The following is a 16,798-nucleotide window of genomic DNA, read 5'->3' on the forward strand; positions in this document are numbered from 1 at the left end:
AACGGCAAGAACTGGCCAGATACTGCGTCTTGTTCCGTTACAAGTGCGAAACTGCTATATTGTGATATTCTCGTGAAAGTGCATACAATCGTCGTGAAAACTTAAAGAACGATTTCCATTAGCGAGATACAGCGTTCTGTACTGTACTAAGTTGGTGTAAAACTGTGATGTCTTGCAAATGTCGTAAATGTGAACGAAAGAGTGTAACAGGGCGTTTTTAGGTACAAGTGTGAAGGTTAGGTTAAGTTATGAAGCGTCATATAACCGCAATAAACAATGTAAGCTATTGAGATGCAGTGTTTTTCAACATTACAAGTCGGAAACTGCGATATCTAATGTGAAAGCGCATGAAACCACTGTAATGTTGCAAAAAGATTGTAAAGTAGCGAATAAAACGTTTTCTAACAATAGAAGTGCGAAGGTTAGGTTAGGTTGAGTTATGTTAGCTTAAGCTACGTAGCGTCATGAAACCACATAAAAAGACGTCATCTAACGAGCTAGTGTTGTTTTGTTGCGAGTACTAAACTGCGATAATTTAAATATTGTGAAAGCAGACAAAACGGCGTGAACTAGCCAGATACTGCACCTTGTACCGTTAAAAGTGCGAAACTGCTATATTGTGATATTCTCGTGAAAGTGCATAAAGTGCATGCAATCATCGTGAAACCTTAAAGAACAATGTCATTTAGCGAGATACAGCGTTCTGTACTGTACTAAGTTGGTGAAAAACTGTGAGGTCATGCAAATATCGTAATTGTGAACGAAAGAGTGTAACAGGGCGTTTTTAGGTACAAGTGTGAAGGTTAGGTTAAGTTATGAAGCGTCATAACCCCGCAATAAACAATGTAAGCTATTGAGATGCAGTGTTTTTCAACATTACAAGTCGGAAACTGCGATATCTAATGTGAAAGTGCATGAAACCACCGTAATGTTGCAAAAAGATTGTAAAGTAGCGATTAAAACGTTTTCTGGCAATAGAAGTGCGAAGGTTAGGTTAGGTTGAGTTATGTTAGCTTAAGCTAGGTAGCGTCATGAAACCACATAAAAAGACGTCATCAAACAATATAGTGTTGTTTTGTTGCGAGTACGAAACTGCGATATATATGAAATATTGTGAAAGCACACAAAACCGCTTGAACTAGCCAGATACTGCGTCTTGTACCGTTACAATTGCGAAACTGCTATATTGTGATATTCTCGTGAAAGCGCATGCAATAATTGTGAAACTTTAAAGAACGATGTCATTTAGCGAGATACAGCGTTCTCTACAGTAATAAGTAGGTGAAAAACTGTGAAGTCTTGCAAATGCATTTGTGAACGAAACAGTGTAAGAGAGCGTTTTTAGATACAAAGGCGAAAGTTAGGTTAGGTTAACTTAGGAAGCGTCATAAAACCACATTAAACAATGTCAGCAATTGAGATGCAGCGTTTTTCACCATTACAAGTCGGAAACCTCGATATCTAATGTGAAAGCGCATGAAACTGTCGTAATGTTGCAGAAAGCATTGTAAAGTAGCGAGTAAAACGTTTTCTAACTATAGAAGTGCGAAGGTTAGGTTATGTTGTGTTATGTGAATTTAAGCTAGGTAGCGTAGTGAAACCACCAAAAACGACGTCATCTAACGAGATAGTATTGTTTTCTTGCGAGTACGAAACTGCGATATGTGAAATATTGTGAAAGCACACAAAACGGCGTGAACTATCCAGATACTGCGCCTTGTACCGTTACAAGCGCGAAACTGCTATATTGTGATATTCTCGTGAAAGCGCAAGCAAGATTCGTGAAACCTTACAGAACGATGTCATTTAGCGAGATACAGCGTTCTGTATTGTACTAAGTTGGTGAAAAACTGTGAGGTCATACAAATATCGTTATTGTGAACGAAACAGTGTAACTGAGCGTTTTAACGTACAAGTGCGAAGCTTAGATCAAGTTATAAAGCGTCATAAAACCGCATTAATTAGTGTCAGCTTTTGAGATGCAAGGTTTTTCAACAATACAAGTCGGAAACTGCGATATTTAATGTGAGAGCGTATGAAACCACTGTAAGTTTGCAGTAAGAATTCTAAAGTAGCGATTAAAACGTTCTTTAACAATAGAAGTGCGAAGGTTAGGTTAGGGGCTTGGTAGCGTCGTGAAACCACCAAAAACGACGTCATCTAACGAGATAGTGTTGTTTTGTTGCGAGTACGAAACTGCGATATGTGAAATATTGTGAGAGCACACAAAACGGCAAGAACTGGCCAGGTACTGCGTCTTGAACCGTTACAAGCGCGAAACTGCTATATTGTGATATTCTCGTAAAAGTGCATGCAATCATTGTGAAACCTTGAAGAACGATGTCATTTAGCGAGATACAGCGTTCTGTACTGTAGTAAGTTGGTGAAAAACTGTGAGGTCATGCAAATATCGTAATTTTGAACGAAACAATGTAACATAGCGTTTTTAGGTACAAGTGCGAAGGGTAAGTTAGGTCAAGTTATAAAGCGTCCGAAAACCGCATTTAACGATGTTAGCTATTGAGATGCAGTTCTTCATCATTACAAGTCGGAAACTGCAATATCTAATGTGAAAGCGCATGAAACCATCGCAATGTTGCCGAAAGCAATGTAAAGTAGCGATTAGAACGTTTTCTAACGATAGAAGTGCGAAGGTTAGGTTATGTAGAGTTATGTTAGTTTAAGCTAGGTAGCGTAGTCAAAACCACCAAAAACGACGTCATCTAACGAGATAGTGTTTGTTTTTTGCGACTACGAAACTGCGATATGTGAATTATTGTGAAAGCACACAAAATGGCAAGAACTAGCCAGATACTGCGTATTGCACCGTTGCAAGTGCGAAACTGCTTTATTGTGATATTCTCGTGAAAGTGCATGCAATCATCGTGAAACCTTAAAGAACGATGTCATTTAGCGAGATACAGTGTTCTGTACAGTACTAAGTTGTTGTAAAACTGTGATGTCTTGCAAATGTCGTATTTGGGAACGAAACAGTGTAACAGAGTGATTTTAGATAGAAGCGCGAAGGTTGAGTTAGGTTAACTTATGAAGCGTCATAAAACCGCAATAATTAATGTTAGCTATTGAGATGCAGCGTTTTTCACTATTACAAGTCGGAAACCTTGATATCTAATGTGAAAGCGCATAAAACCGTCGTAATGTTGCAGAAAGCAATGTAAAGTAGCGAGTAAAATGTTTTCTAACCATAGAAGTGCGAAGCTTAGGTTAGGTTTAGGTATGGTATTTTAAGCTAGGTAGCGTAGTGAAACCACCAAAAACGACGTCATCTAACGAGCTAGTGTTGTTTTGTTGCGAGTACTAAACTGCGATATTTTAAATATTGTGAAAGCAGACAAAACGGCGTGAACTATCCAGATACTGCACCTTGTACCGTTACAAGTGCGAAACTGCTATATTGTGATATTCTCGTGAAAGTGCATAAAGTGCATGCAATCATCGTGAAACCTTAAAGAACGATGTCATTTAGCGAGATACAGCGTTCTGTACTGTACTAAGTTGGTGAAAAACTGTGAGGTCATGCAAATATCGTAATTGTGAACGAAAGAGTGTAACAGGGCGTTTTTACGTACAAGTGTGAAGGTTAGGTTAAGTTATGAAGCGTCATATAACCGCAATAAACAATGTAAGCTATTGAGATGCAGTGTTTTTCACCATTACAAGTCGGAAACCTTGATATCTAATGTGAAAGCGCATGAAACCATCGCAATGTTGCCAAAAGCAATGTAAAGTAGCGATTAAAACGTTTTCTAATAATAGAAGTGCGAAGGTTAGGTTATGTTGTGTTATGTTATTTTAAGCTAGGTAGCGTAGTGAAACCACCAAAAACGACGTCATCTAACGAGATAGTGTTGCTTTGTTGCGAGTACGAAACTGCGATATGTGAAATATTGTGAGAGCACACAAAACGGCAAGAACTGGCCAGATTCTGCGTCTTGTTCCGTTACAAGTGCGAAACTGCTATATTGTGATATTCTCGTGAAAGTGCATACAATCGTCGTGAAAACTTAAAGAACGATGTCCATTAGCGAGATACAGCGTTCTGTACTGTACTTAGTTGGTGAAAAACTGTGTGGTCATGTAAATATCGTAATTTTGAACGAAACAATGTAACAGAGCGTTTTTAGGTACAAGTGCGAAGGGTAAGTTAGGTCAAGTTATAAAGCGTCCGAAAACCGCATTTAACGATGTTAGCTATTGAGATGCTGTTCTTCATCATTACAAGTCGGAAACTGCAATATCTAATGTGAAAGCGCATGAAACCATCGCAATGTTGCCAAAAGCAATGTAAAGTAGCGATTAGAACGTTTTCTAACGATAGAAGTGCGAAGGTTAGGTTATGTTGAGTTATGTTAGTTTAAGCTAGGTAGCGTAGTCAAGACCACCAAAAACTGCGTCATCTAACGAGATAGTGTTTGTTTTTTGCGAGTACGAAACTGCGATATGTGAAATATTGTGAAAGCACACAAAACGGCAAGAACTAGCCAGATACTGCGTATTGCACCGTTGCAGGTGCGAAACTGCTTTATTGTGATATTCTCGTGAAAGTGCATGCAATCATCGTGAAACCTTAAAGAACGATGTCATTTAGCGAGATACAGTGTTCTGTACAGTACTAAGTTGGTGTAAAACTGTGATGTCTTGCAAATGTCGTAAATGTGACTGAAAGAGTGTAACAGGGCGTTTTTAGGTACAAGTGTGAAGGTTAGGTTAAGTTATGAAGCGTCATATAACCGCAATAAACAATGTAAGCTATTGAGATGCAGTGTTTTTCAACATTACAAGTCGGAAACTGCGATATCTAATGTGAAAGCGCATGAAACCACTGTAATGTTGCAAAAAGATTGTAAAGTAGCGAGTAAAACGTTTTCTAACAATAGAAGTGCGAAGGTTAGGTTAGGTTGAGTTATGTTAGCTTAAGCTACGTAGCGTCATGAAACCACATAAAAAGACGTCATCTAACGAACTAGTGTTGTTTTGTTGCGAGTAATAAACTGCGATAATTTAAATATTGTGAAAGCAGACAAAACGGCGTGAACTAGCCAGATACTGCACCTTGTACCGTTAAAAGTGCGAAACTGCTATATTGTGATATTCTCGTGAAAGTGCATAAAGTGCATGCAATCATCGTAAAACCTTAAAGAACAATGTGATTTAGCGAGATACAGCGTTCTGTACTGTACTAAGTTGGTGAAAAACTGTGAGGTCATGCAAATATCGTAATTGTGAACGAAAGAGTGTAACAGGGCGTTTTTAGGTAAAAGTGTGAAGGTTAGGTTAAGTTATGAAGCGTCATATAACCGCAATAAACAATGTAAGCTATTGAGATGCAGTGTTTTTCAACATTACAAGTCGGAAACTGCGATATCTAATGCGAAAGTGCATGAAACCACCGTAATGTTGCAAAAAGATTGTAAAGTAGCGATTAAAACGTTTTCTGACAATAGAAGTGCGAAGGTTAGGTTAGGTTGAGTTATGTTAGCTTAAGCTAGGTAGCGTCATGAAACCACATAAAAAGACGTCATCAAACAATATAGTGTTGTTTTGTTGCGAGTATGAAACTGCGATATATATGAAATATTGTGAAAGCACACAAAACCGCTTGAACTAGCCAGATACTGCGTCTTGTACCGTTACAATTGCGAAACTGCTATATTGTGATATTCTCGTGAAAGCGCATGCAATAATTGTGAAACTTTAAAGAACGATGTCATTTAGCGAGATACAGCGTTCTCTACAGTAATAAGTAGGTGAAAAACTGTGAAGTCTTGCCAATGCATTTGTGAACGAAACAGTGTAAGAGAGCGTTTTTAGATACAAAGGCGAAAGTTAGGTTAGGTTAACTTAGGAAGCGTCATAAAACCACATTAAACAATGTCAGCAATTGAGATGCAGTGTTTTTCACCATTACAAGTCGGAAACCTCGATATCTAATGTGAAAGCGCATGAAACTGTCGTAATGTTGCAGAAAGCATTGTAAAGTAGCGAGTAAAACGTTTTCTAACTATAGAAGTGCGAAGGTTAGGTTATGTTGTGTTATGTGAATTTAAGCTAGGTAGCGTAGTGAAACCACCAAAAACGACGTCATCTAACGAGCTAGTGTTGTTTTGTTGCGAGTACTAAACTGCGATAATTTAAATATTGTGAAAGCAGACAAAACGGCGTGAACTATCCAGATACTGCACCTTGTACCGTTACAAGTGCGAAACTGCTATATTGTGATATTCTCGTGAAAGTGCATAAAGTGCATGCAATCATCGTGAAACCTTAAAGAACGATGTCATTTAGCGAGATACAGCGTTCTGTACTGTACTAAGTTGGTGAAAAACTGTGAGGTCATGCAAATATCGTAATTGTGAACGAAAGAGTGTAACAGGGCGTTTTTACGTACAAGTGTGAAGGTTAGGTTAAGTTATGAAGCGTTATATAACCGCAATAAACAATGTAAGCTATTGAAATGCAGTGTTTTTCACCATTACAAGTCGGAAACCTTGATATCTAATGTGAAAGCGCATGAAACCATCGCAATGTTGCCAAAAGCAATGTAAAGTAGCGATTAAAACGTTTTCTAACGATAGAAGTGCGAAGGTTGGGTTATGTTGAGTTATGTTAGTTTAAAGCTAGGTAGCGTAGTCAAAACCACCAAAAACGACGTCATCTAACGAGATAGTGTTGTTTTTTTTTCGAGTACGAAACTGCGATATGTGAAATATTGTGAAAGTACACAAAACGGCAAGAACTAGCCAGATACTGCGTATTGCACCGTTGCAAGTGCGAAACTGCTATATTGTGATATTCTCGTAAAAGTGCATGCAATCATCGTGAAACCTTGAAGAACGATGTCATTTAGCGAGATACAGCGTTCTGTACTGTAGTAAGTTGGTGAAAAACTGTGAGGTCATGCAAATATCGTAATTTTGAACGAAACAATGTAACAGAGTGTTTTTAGGTACAAGTGCGAAGGGTAAGTTAGGTCAAGTTATAAAGCGTCCGAAAACCGCATTTAACGATGTTAGCTATTGAGATGCAGTTCTTCATCATTACAAGTCGGAAACTGCAATATCTAATGTGAAAGCGCATGAAACCATCGCAATGTTGCCGAAAGCAATGTAAAGTAGCGATTAGCACGTTTTCTAACGATAGAAGTGCGAAGGTTAGGTTATGTTGAGTTATGTTAGTTTAAAGCTAGGTAGCGTAGTCAAAACCACCAAAAACGACGTCATCTAACGAGATAGTGTTGTGTTTTTTGCGAGTACGAAACTGCGATATGTGAAATATTGTGAAAGCACACAAAACGGCAAGAACTAGCCAGATACTGCGTATTGCACCGTTGCAAGTGCGAAACTGCTATATTGTGATATTCTCGTAAAAGTGCGTGCAATCATCGTGAAACCTTAAAGAACGATGTCATTTAGCGAGATACAGTGTTCTGTACAGTACTAAGTTGGTGTAAAACTGTGATTTCTTGCAAATGTCGTATTTGTGAACGAAACAGTGTAACAGAGCGATTTTAGATAGAAGCGCGAAGGTTGAGTTAGGTTAACTTATGAAGCGTCATAAAACCGCAATAATTATGTTAGCTATTGAGATGCAGCGTTTTTCACCAGTACAAGTCGGAAACCTTGATATCTAATGTGAAAGCGCATAAAACCGTCGTAATGTTGCAGAGAGCAATGTAAAGTAGCGAGTAAAACGTTTTCTAACCATAGAAGTGCGAAGGTTAGGTTAGGTTTAGGTATGGTATTTTAGGCTAGGTAGCGTCGTGAAACCACCAAAAAACAACGTCATCTAACGAGATAGTGTTGTTTTGTTGCGAGTACTAAACTGCGATATTTTGAATATTGTGAAAGCAGACAAAATGGCGTGAACTAGCAAGATACTGCGCCTTGTACCGTTACAAGTGCGAAACTGCTATATTGTGATAATCTCGTGAAAGCGCATGCAAGAATCGTGCAACCTTAGAAACGATGTCACTTAGCGAGATACAGCGTTCTGTACTGTACGAAGTTGGTGAAAAACTGTGAGGTCATGCAAATATTGTAATTGTGAACGAAAAATGTAACAGAGCGTTTTTAGGTACAAGTGCGAAGGGTTGGTTATGTTAAGGTATGAAGTGTCCTAAAACCGCATTTAACGATGTTAGCTATTGAGATGCAGTTCTTCACCATTACAAGTCGGAAACTGCGATATCTAATGTGAAAGCGCATGAAACCATCGTAATGTTGCAGAAATCAATGTAAAGTAGTGATTAAAACGTTTTCTAACGATAGAAGTGCGGAGGTTAGGTTAGGTTGAGTTATGTTAGCTTAAGCTAGGTAGCGTCGTGAAACCACCAAAAACGACGTCATCTAACGAGATAGTGTTGTTTTATAGCGAGTACGAAATTGCGATATGTGAAATACTGGGGAAGCACACAAAACAACGTGAACTAGCCAGATACTGCGTCTTGTACCGTTACAAGTGCGAAACTGCTATATTGTGATATTCTCGTGAAAGTGCACAAAGTGCATGCAATCATCGTGAAACCTTAAAGAACGATGTCATTTAGCGAGATACAGCGTTCTGTACAGTACTAAGTAGGTGAAAAACTGTGAGGTCTTGCAAATGTATTTGTGAACGAAACAGTGTAAGAGAGCGTTTTTAGGTACAAAGGCGAAGGTTAGGTTAGGTTAAGTCATGAAGCGTCATAAAACCACATTAAACAATGTCAGCTATTGAGATGCAGTGTTTTTCACCATTACAAGTCGGAAACCTCGATATCTATTGTGAAAGCGCATGAAACTGTCGTAATGTTGCCGAAAGCAATGTAAAGTAGCGATTAAAACGTTTTCTAATGATAGAAGTGCGAAATTTAGGTTATGTTGAGTTATGTTAGTTTAAGCTAGGTAGCGTAGTCAAAACCACCAAAAACGACGTCATCTAACGAGATAGTGTTCTTTTTTGCGAGTACGAAACTGCGATATGTGAAATATTGTGAAAGCACACAAAATGGCAAGAACTAGCCAGATACTGTGTATTGCACTGTTGCAAGTGCGAAACTGCTATATTGTGATATTCTCGTGAAAGTGCATGCAATCATCGTGAAACCTTAAAGAACGATGTCATTTAGCGAGATACAGTGTTCGGTACAGTACTAAGTTGGTGAAAAACTGTGATGTCTTGCAAATGTCGTATTTGTGAACGAAACAGTGTAACAGAGCGATTTTAAATACAAGCGCGAAGGTTGAGTTAGGTTAACTTATGAAGCGTCATAAAACCGCAATAATTATGTTAGCTATTGAGATGCAGCGTTTTTCACCAATACAAGTCGGAAACCTTGATATCTAATGTAAAAGCGCGTGAAACTGTCGTAATGTTGCAGAAAGCATTGTAAAGTAGCGAGTAAAACGTTTTCTAACCATAGAAGTGCAAAGGTTAGGTTAGGTTTATGTATGGAATTTCAAGCTAGGTAGCGTCGTGAAACCACCAAAAACGACGTCATCTAACGAGATAGTGTTGTTTTGTTGCGAGTTCTAAACTGCGATATTTTAAATATTGTGAACGCAGACAAAACCGCGTGAACTAGCCAGATACTGCGCCTTGTACCGTTGCAAGTGCGAAACTGCTCTATTGTAATATTCTCGTGAAAGCGCATGCAATCATCGAGAAACCTTAAAGAACGATGTCATTTAGCGAGATACAGTGTTCTGTACAGTACTAAGTTGGTGAAAAACTGTGATGTCTTGCAAATGTCGTATTTGTGAACGAAACAGTGTAACAGAGCGATTTTAGATACAAGTGCAAAGGTTCAGTTAGGTTAACTTATGAAGCGTCATAAAACCGCAATAAACAATGTTAGCTATTGAGATGCAGCGTTTTTCACCATTACAAGTCGGAAACCTTGATATCTAATGTGAAAGCGCATGAAACCACCGTAATGTTGCAAAAAGATTGTAAAGTAGCGATTAAAACGTTTTCTAACAATAGAAGTGCGAAGGTTAGGTTAGGTTGACCTATGTTAGCTTAAGCTACGTAGCGTCCTAAAACCACATAAAAAGACGTCATCTAACGATATAGTGTTGTTTTGTTGCGAGTACGAAACTGCGATATATGAAATCTTGTGAAAGCACACAAAACCGCTTGAATTAGCTAGATACTGCGTCTTGTACCGTTACAATTGCGAAACTGCTATATTGTGATATTCTCGTGAAAGCGCATGCAATAATTGTGAAACTTTAAAGAACGATGTCATTTAGCGAGATACAGCGTTCTGTACAGTACTAAGAAGGTGAAAAACTGTGAGGTGTTGCAAATGCATTTGTGAACGAAACAGTGTAAGAGAGCGTTTTTAGATACAAAGGCGAAGGTTAGGTTAGGTTAACTTAGGAAGCGTCATAAAACCACATTAAACAATGTCAGCTATTGAGATGCAGTGTTTTTCACCATTACAAGTCGGAAACCTCGATATCTAATGTGAAAGCGCATGAAACTGTCGTAATGTTGCAGAAAGCATTGTAAAGTAGCGAGTAAAACGTTTTCTAACTATAGAAGTGCGAAGGTTAGGTTATGTTGTGTTATGTTATTTTAAGCTAGGTAGCGTAGTGAAACCACCAAAAACGACGTCATCTAACGAGATAGTGTTGTTTTGTTGCGAGTACGAAACTGCGATATGTGAAATATTGAGAGAGCACACAAAACGGCAAGAACTGGCCAGATACTGCGTCTTGTTCCGTTACAAGTGCGAAACTGCTATATTGTGATATTCTCGTGAAAGCGCATGCAATAATTGTGAAACTTTAAAGAACGATGTCATTTAGCGAGATACAGCGTTCTGTACAGTACTAAGTTGGTGAAAAACTGTGAGGTCATGCAAATATCGTAATTGTGAACGAAAGAGTGTAACAGGGCGTTTTTACGTACAAGTGTGAAGGTTAGGTTAAGTTATGAAGCGTCATATAACCGCAATAAACAATGTAAGCTATTGAGATGCAGTGTTTTTCACCATTACAAGTCGGAAACCTTGATATCTAATGTGAATTCGCATGAAACCATCGCAATGTTGCCAAAAGCAATGTAAAGTAGCGATTAAAACGTTTTCTAATAATAGAAGTGCGAAGGTTAGGTTATGTTGTGTTATGTTATTTTAAGCTAGGTAGCATAGTGAAACCACCAAAAACGACGTCATCTAACGAGATAGTGTTGTTTTGTTGCGAGTACGAAACTGCGATATGTGAAATATTGTCAGAGCACACAAAACGGCAAGAACTGGCCAGATACTGCGTCTTGTTCCGTTACAAGTGCGAAACTGCTATATTGTGATATTCTCGTGAAAGTGCATACAATCGTCGTGAAAACTTAAAGAACGATGTCCATTAGCGAGATACAGCGTTCTGTACTGTACTTAGTTGGTGAAAAACTGTGTGGTCATGTAAATATCGTAATTTTGAACGAAACAATGTAACAGAGCGTTTTTAGGTACAAGTGCGAAGGGTAAGTTAGGTCAAGTTATAAAGCGTCCGAAAACCGCATTTAACGATGTTAGCTATTGAGATGCTGTTCTTCATCATTACAAGTCGGAAACTGCAATATCTAATGTGAAAGCGCATGAAACCATCGCAATGTTGCCAAAAGCAATGTAAAGTAGCGATTAGAACGTTTTCTAACGATAGAAGTGCGAAGGTTAGGTTATGTTGAGTTATGTTAGTTTAAGCTAGGTAGCGTAGTCAAAACCACCAAAAACTGCGTCATCTAACGAGATAGTGTTTGTTTTTTGCGAGTACGAAACTGCGATATGTGAAATATTGTGAAAGCACACAAAACGGCAAGAACTAGCCAGATACTGCGTATTGCACCGTTGCAGGTGCGAAACTGCTTTATTGTGATATTCTCGTGAAAGTGCATGCAATCATCGTGAAACCTTAAAGAACGATGTCATTTAGCGAGATACAGTGTTCTGTACAGTACTAAGTTGGTGTAAAACTGTGATGTCTTGCAAATGTCGTAAATGTGACTGAAAGAGTGTAACAGGGCGTTTTTAGGTACAAGTGTGAAGGTTAGGTTAAGTTATGAAGCGTCATATAACCGCAATAAACAATGTAAGCTATTGAGATGCAGTGTTTTTCAACATTACAAGTTGGAAACTGCGATATCTAATGTGAAAGCGCATGAAACCACTGTAATGTTGCAAAAAGATTGTAAAGTAGCGAATAAAACGTTTTCTAACAATAGAAGTGCGAAGGTTAGGTTAGGTTGAGTTATGTTAGCTTAAGCTACGTAGCGTCATGAAACCACATAAAAAGACGTCATCTAACGAGCTAGTGTTGTTTTGTTGCGAGTACTAAACTGCGATAATTTAAATATTGTGAAAGCAGACAAAACGGCGTGAACTAGCCAGATACTGCACCTTGTACCGTTAAAAGTGCGAAACTGCTATATTGTGATATTCTCGTGAAAGTGCATAAAGTGCATGCAATCATCGTAAAACCTTAAAGAACAATGTGATTTAGCGAGATACAGCGTTCTGTACTGTACTAAGTTGGTGAAAAACTGTGAGGTCATGCAAATATCGTAATTGTGAACGAAAGAGTGTAACAGGGCGTTTTTAGGTACAAGTGTGAAGGTTAGGTTAACTTATGAAGCGTCATATAACCGCAATAAACAATGTAAGCTATTGAGATGCAGTGTTTTTCAACATTACAAGTCGGAAACTGCGATATCTAATGTGAAAGTGCATGAAACCACCGTAATGTTGCAAAAAGATTGTAAAGTAGCGATTAAAACGTTTTCTGACAATAGAAGTGCGAAGGTTAGGTTAGGTTGAGTTATGTTAGCTTAAGCTAGGTAGCGTCATGAAACCACATAAAAACACGTCATCAAACTATATAGTGTTGTTTTGTTGCGAGTATGAAACTGCGATATATATGAAATATTGTGAAAGCACACAAAACCGCTTGAACTAGCCAGATACTGCGTCTCGTACCGTTACAATTGCGAAACTGCTATATTGTGATATTCTCGTGAAAGCGCATGTAATAATTGTGAAACTTTAAAGAACGATGTCATTTAGCGAGATACAGCGTTCTCTACAGTAATAAGTAGGTGAAAAACTGTGAAGTCTTGCAAATGCATTTGTGAACGAAACAGTGTAAGAGAGCGTTTTTAGATACAAAGGCGAAAGTTAGGTTAGGTTAACTTAGGAAGCGTCATAAAACCACATTAAACAATGTCAGCAATTGAGATGCAGTGTTTTTCACCATTACAAGTCGGAAACCTCGATATCTAATGTGAAAGCGCATGAAACTGTCGTAATGTTGCAGAAAGCATTGTAAAGTAGCGAGTAAAACGTTTTCTAACTATAGAAGTGCGAAGGTTAGGTTATGTTTTGTTATGTGAATTTAAGCTAGGTAGCGTAGTGAAACCACCAAAAACGACGTCATCTAACGAGCTAGTGTTGTTTTGTTGCGAGTTCTAAACTGCGATAATTTAAATATTGTGAAAGCAGACAAAACGGCGTGAACTATCCAGATACTGCACCTTGTACCGTTACAAGTGCGAAACTGCTATATTGTGATATTCTCGTGAAAGTGCATAAAGTGCATGCAATCATCGTGAAACCTTAAAGAACGATGTCATTTAGCGAGATACAGCGTTCTGTACTGTACTAAGTTGGTGAAAAACTGTGAGGTCATGCAAATATCGTAATTGTGAACGAAAGAGTGTAACAGGGCGTTTTTACGTACAAGTGTGAAGGTTAGGTTAAGTTATGAAGCGTCATATAACCGCAATAAACAATGTAAGCTATTGAGATGCAGTGTTTTTCACCATTACAAGTCGGAAACCTTGATATCTAATGTGAAAGCGCATGAAACCATCGCAATGTTGCCAAAAGCAATGTAAAGTAGCGATTAAAACGTTTTCTAACGATAGAAGTGCGAAGGTTGGGTTATGTTGAGTTATGTTAGTTTAAAGCTAGGTAGCGTAGTCAAAACCACCAAAAACGACGTCATCTAACGAGATAGTGTTGTTTTTTTTTCGAGTACGAAACTGCGATATGTGAAATATTGTGAAAGTACACAAAACGGCAAGAACTAGCCAGATACTGCGTATTGCACCGTTGCAAGTGCGAAACTGCTATATTGTGATATTCTCGTAAAAGTGCATGCAATCATCGTGAAACCTTGAAGAACGATGTCATTTAGCGAGATACAGCGTTCTGTACTGTAGTAAGTTGGTGAAAAACTGTGAGGTCATGCAAATATCGTAATTTTGAACGAAACAATGTAACAGAGCGTTTTTAGGTACAAGTGCGAAGGGTAAGTTAGGTCAAGTTATAAAGCGTCCGAAAACCGCATTTAACGATGTTAGCTATTGAGATGCAGTTCTTCATCATTACAAGTCGGAAACTGCAATATCTAATGTGAAAGCGCATGAAACCATCGCAATGTTGCCGAAAGCAATGTAAAGTAGCGATTAGCACGTTTTCTAACGATAGAAGTGCGAAGGTTAGGTTATGTTGAGTTATGTTAGTTTAAGCTAGGTAGCGTAGTCAAAACCACCAAAAACTGCGTCATCTAACGAGATAGTGTTTGTTTTTTGCGAGTACGAAACTGCGATATGTGAAATATTGTGAAAGCACACAAAACGGCAAGAACTGGCCAGATACTGCGTCTTGTTCCGTTACAAGTGCGAAACTGCTATATTGTGATATTCTCGTGAAAGTGCATACAATCGTCGTGAAAACTTAAAGAACGATGTCCATTAGCGAGATACAGCGTTCTGTACTGTACTAAGTTGGTGTAAAACTGTGATGTCTTGCAAATGTCGTAAATGTGAACGAAAGAGTGTAACAGGGCGTTTTTAGGTACAAGTGTGAAGGTTAGGTTAAGTTATGAAGCGTCATATAACCGCAATAAACAATGTAAGCTATTGAGATGCAGTGTTTTTCAACATTACAAGTCGGAAACTGCGATATCTAATGTGAAAGCGCATGAAACCACTGTAATGTTGCAAAAAGATTGTAAAGTAGCGAATAAAACGTTTTCTAACAATAGAAGTGCGAAGGTTAGGTTAGGTTGAGTTATGTTAGCTTAAGCTACGTAGCGTCATGAAACCACATAAAAAGACGTCATCTAACGAGCTAGTGTTGTTTTGTTGCGAGTACTAAACTGCGATAATTTAAATATTGTGAAAGCAGACAAAACGGCGTGAACTAGCCAGATACTGCACCTTGTACCGTTAAAAGTGCGAAACTGCTATATTGTGATATTCTCGTGAAAGTGCATAAAGTGCATGCAATCATCGTGAAACCTTAAAGAACAATGTCATTTAGCGAGATACAGCGTTCTGTACTGTACTAAGTTGGTGAAAAACTGTGAGGTCATGCAAATATCGTAATTGTGAACGAAAGAGTGTAACAGGGCGTTTTTAGGTACAAGTGTGAAGGTTAGGTTAAGTTATGAAGCGTCATAACCCCGCAATAAACAATGTAAGCTATTGAGATGCAGTGTTTTTCAACATTACAAGTCGGAAACTGCGATATCTAATGTGAAAGTGCATGAAACCACCGTAATGTTGCAAAAAGATTGTAAAGTAGCGATTAAAACGTTTTCTGGCAATAGAAGTGCGAAGGTTAGGTTAGGTTGAGTTATGTTAGCTTAAGCTAGGTAGCGTCATGAAACCACATAAAAAGACGTCATCAAACAATATAGTGTTGTTTTGTTGCGAGTACGAAACTGCGATATATATGAAATATTGTGAAAGCACACAAAACCGCTTGAACTAGCCAGATACTGCGTCTTGTACCGTTACAATTGCGAAACTGCTATATTGTGATATTCTCGTGAAAGCGCATGCAATAATTGTGAAACTTTAAAGAACGATGTCATTTAGCGAGATACAGCGTTCTCTACAGTAATAAGTAGGTGAAAAACTGTGAAGTCTTGCAAATGCATTTGTGAACGAAACAGTGTAAGAGAGCGTTTTTAGATACAAAGGCGAAAGTTAGGTTAGGTTAACTTAGGAAGCGTCATAAAACCACATTAAACAATGTCAGCAATTGAGATGCAGCGTTTTTCACCATTACAAGTCGGAAACCTCGATATCTAATGTGAAAGCGCATGAAACTGTCGTAATGTTGCAGAAAGCATTGTAAAGTAGCGAGTAAAACGTTTTCTAACTATAGAAGTGCGAAGGTTAGGTTATGTTGTGTTATGTGAATTTAAGCTAGGTAGCGTAGTGAAACCACCAAAAACGACGTCATCTAACGAGATAGTATTGTTTTCTTGCGAGTACGAAACTGCGATATGTGAAATATTGTGAAAGCACACAAAACGGCGTGAACTATCCAGATACTGCGTCTTGTTCCGTTACAAGTGCGAAACTGCTATATTGTGATATTCTCGTAAAAGTGCGTGCAATCATCGTGAAACCTTAAAGAACGATGTCATTTAGCGAGATACAGTGTTCTGTACAGTACTAAGTTGGTGTAAAACTGTGATTTCTTGCAAATGTCGTATTTGTGAACGAAACAGTGTAACAGAGCGATTTTAGATAGAAGCGCGAAGGTTGAGTTAGGTTAACTTATGAAGCGTCATAAAACCGCAATAATTATGTTAGCTATTGAGATGCAGCGTTTTTCACCAGTACAAGTCGGAAACCTTGATATCTAATGTGAAAGCGCATAAAACCGTCGTAATGTTGCAGAGAGCAATGTAAAGTAGCGAGTAAAACGTTTTCTAACCATAGAAGTGCGAAGGTTAGGTTAGGTTTAGGTATGGTATTTTAGGCTAGGTAGCGTCGTGAA

The sequence above is a fragment of the Rhipicephalus microplus genome, chromosome X (genome assembly GCF_043290135.1).
Source record: "Rhipicephalus microplus isolate Deutch F79 chromosome X, USDA_Rmic, whole genome shotgun sequence".
Classification (NCBI taxonomy): domain Eukaryota; kingdom Metazoa; phylum Arthropoda; class Arachnida; order Ixodida; family Ixodidae; genus Rhipicephalus; species Rhipicephalus microplus.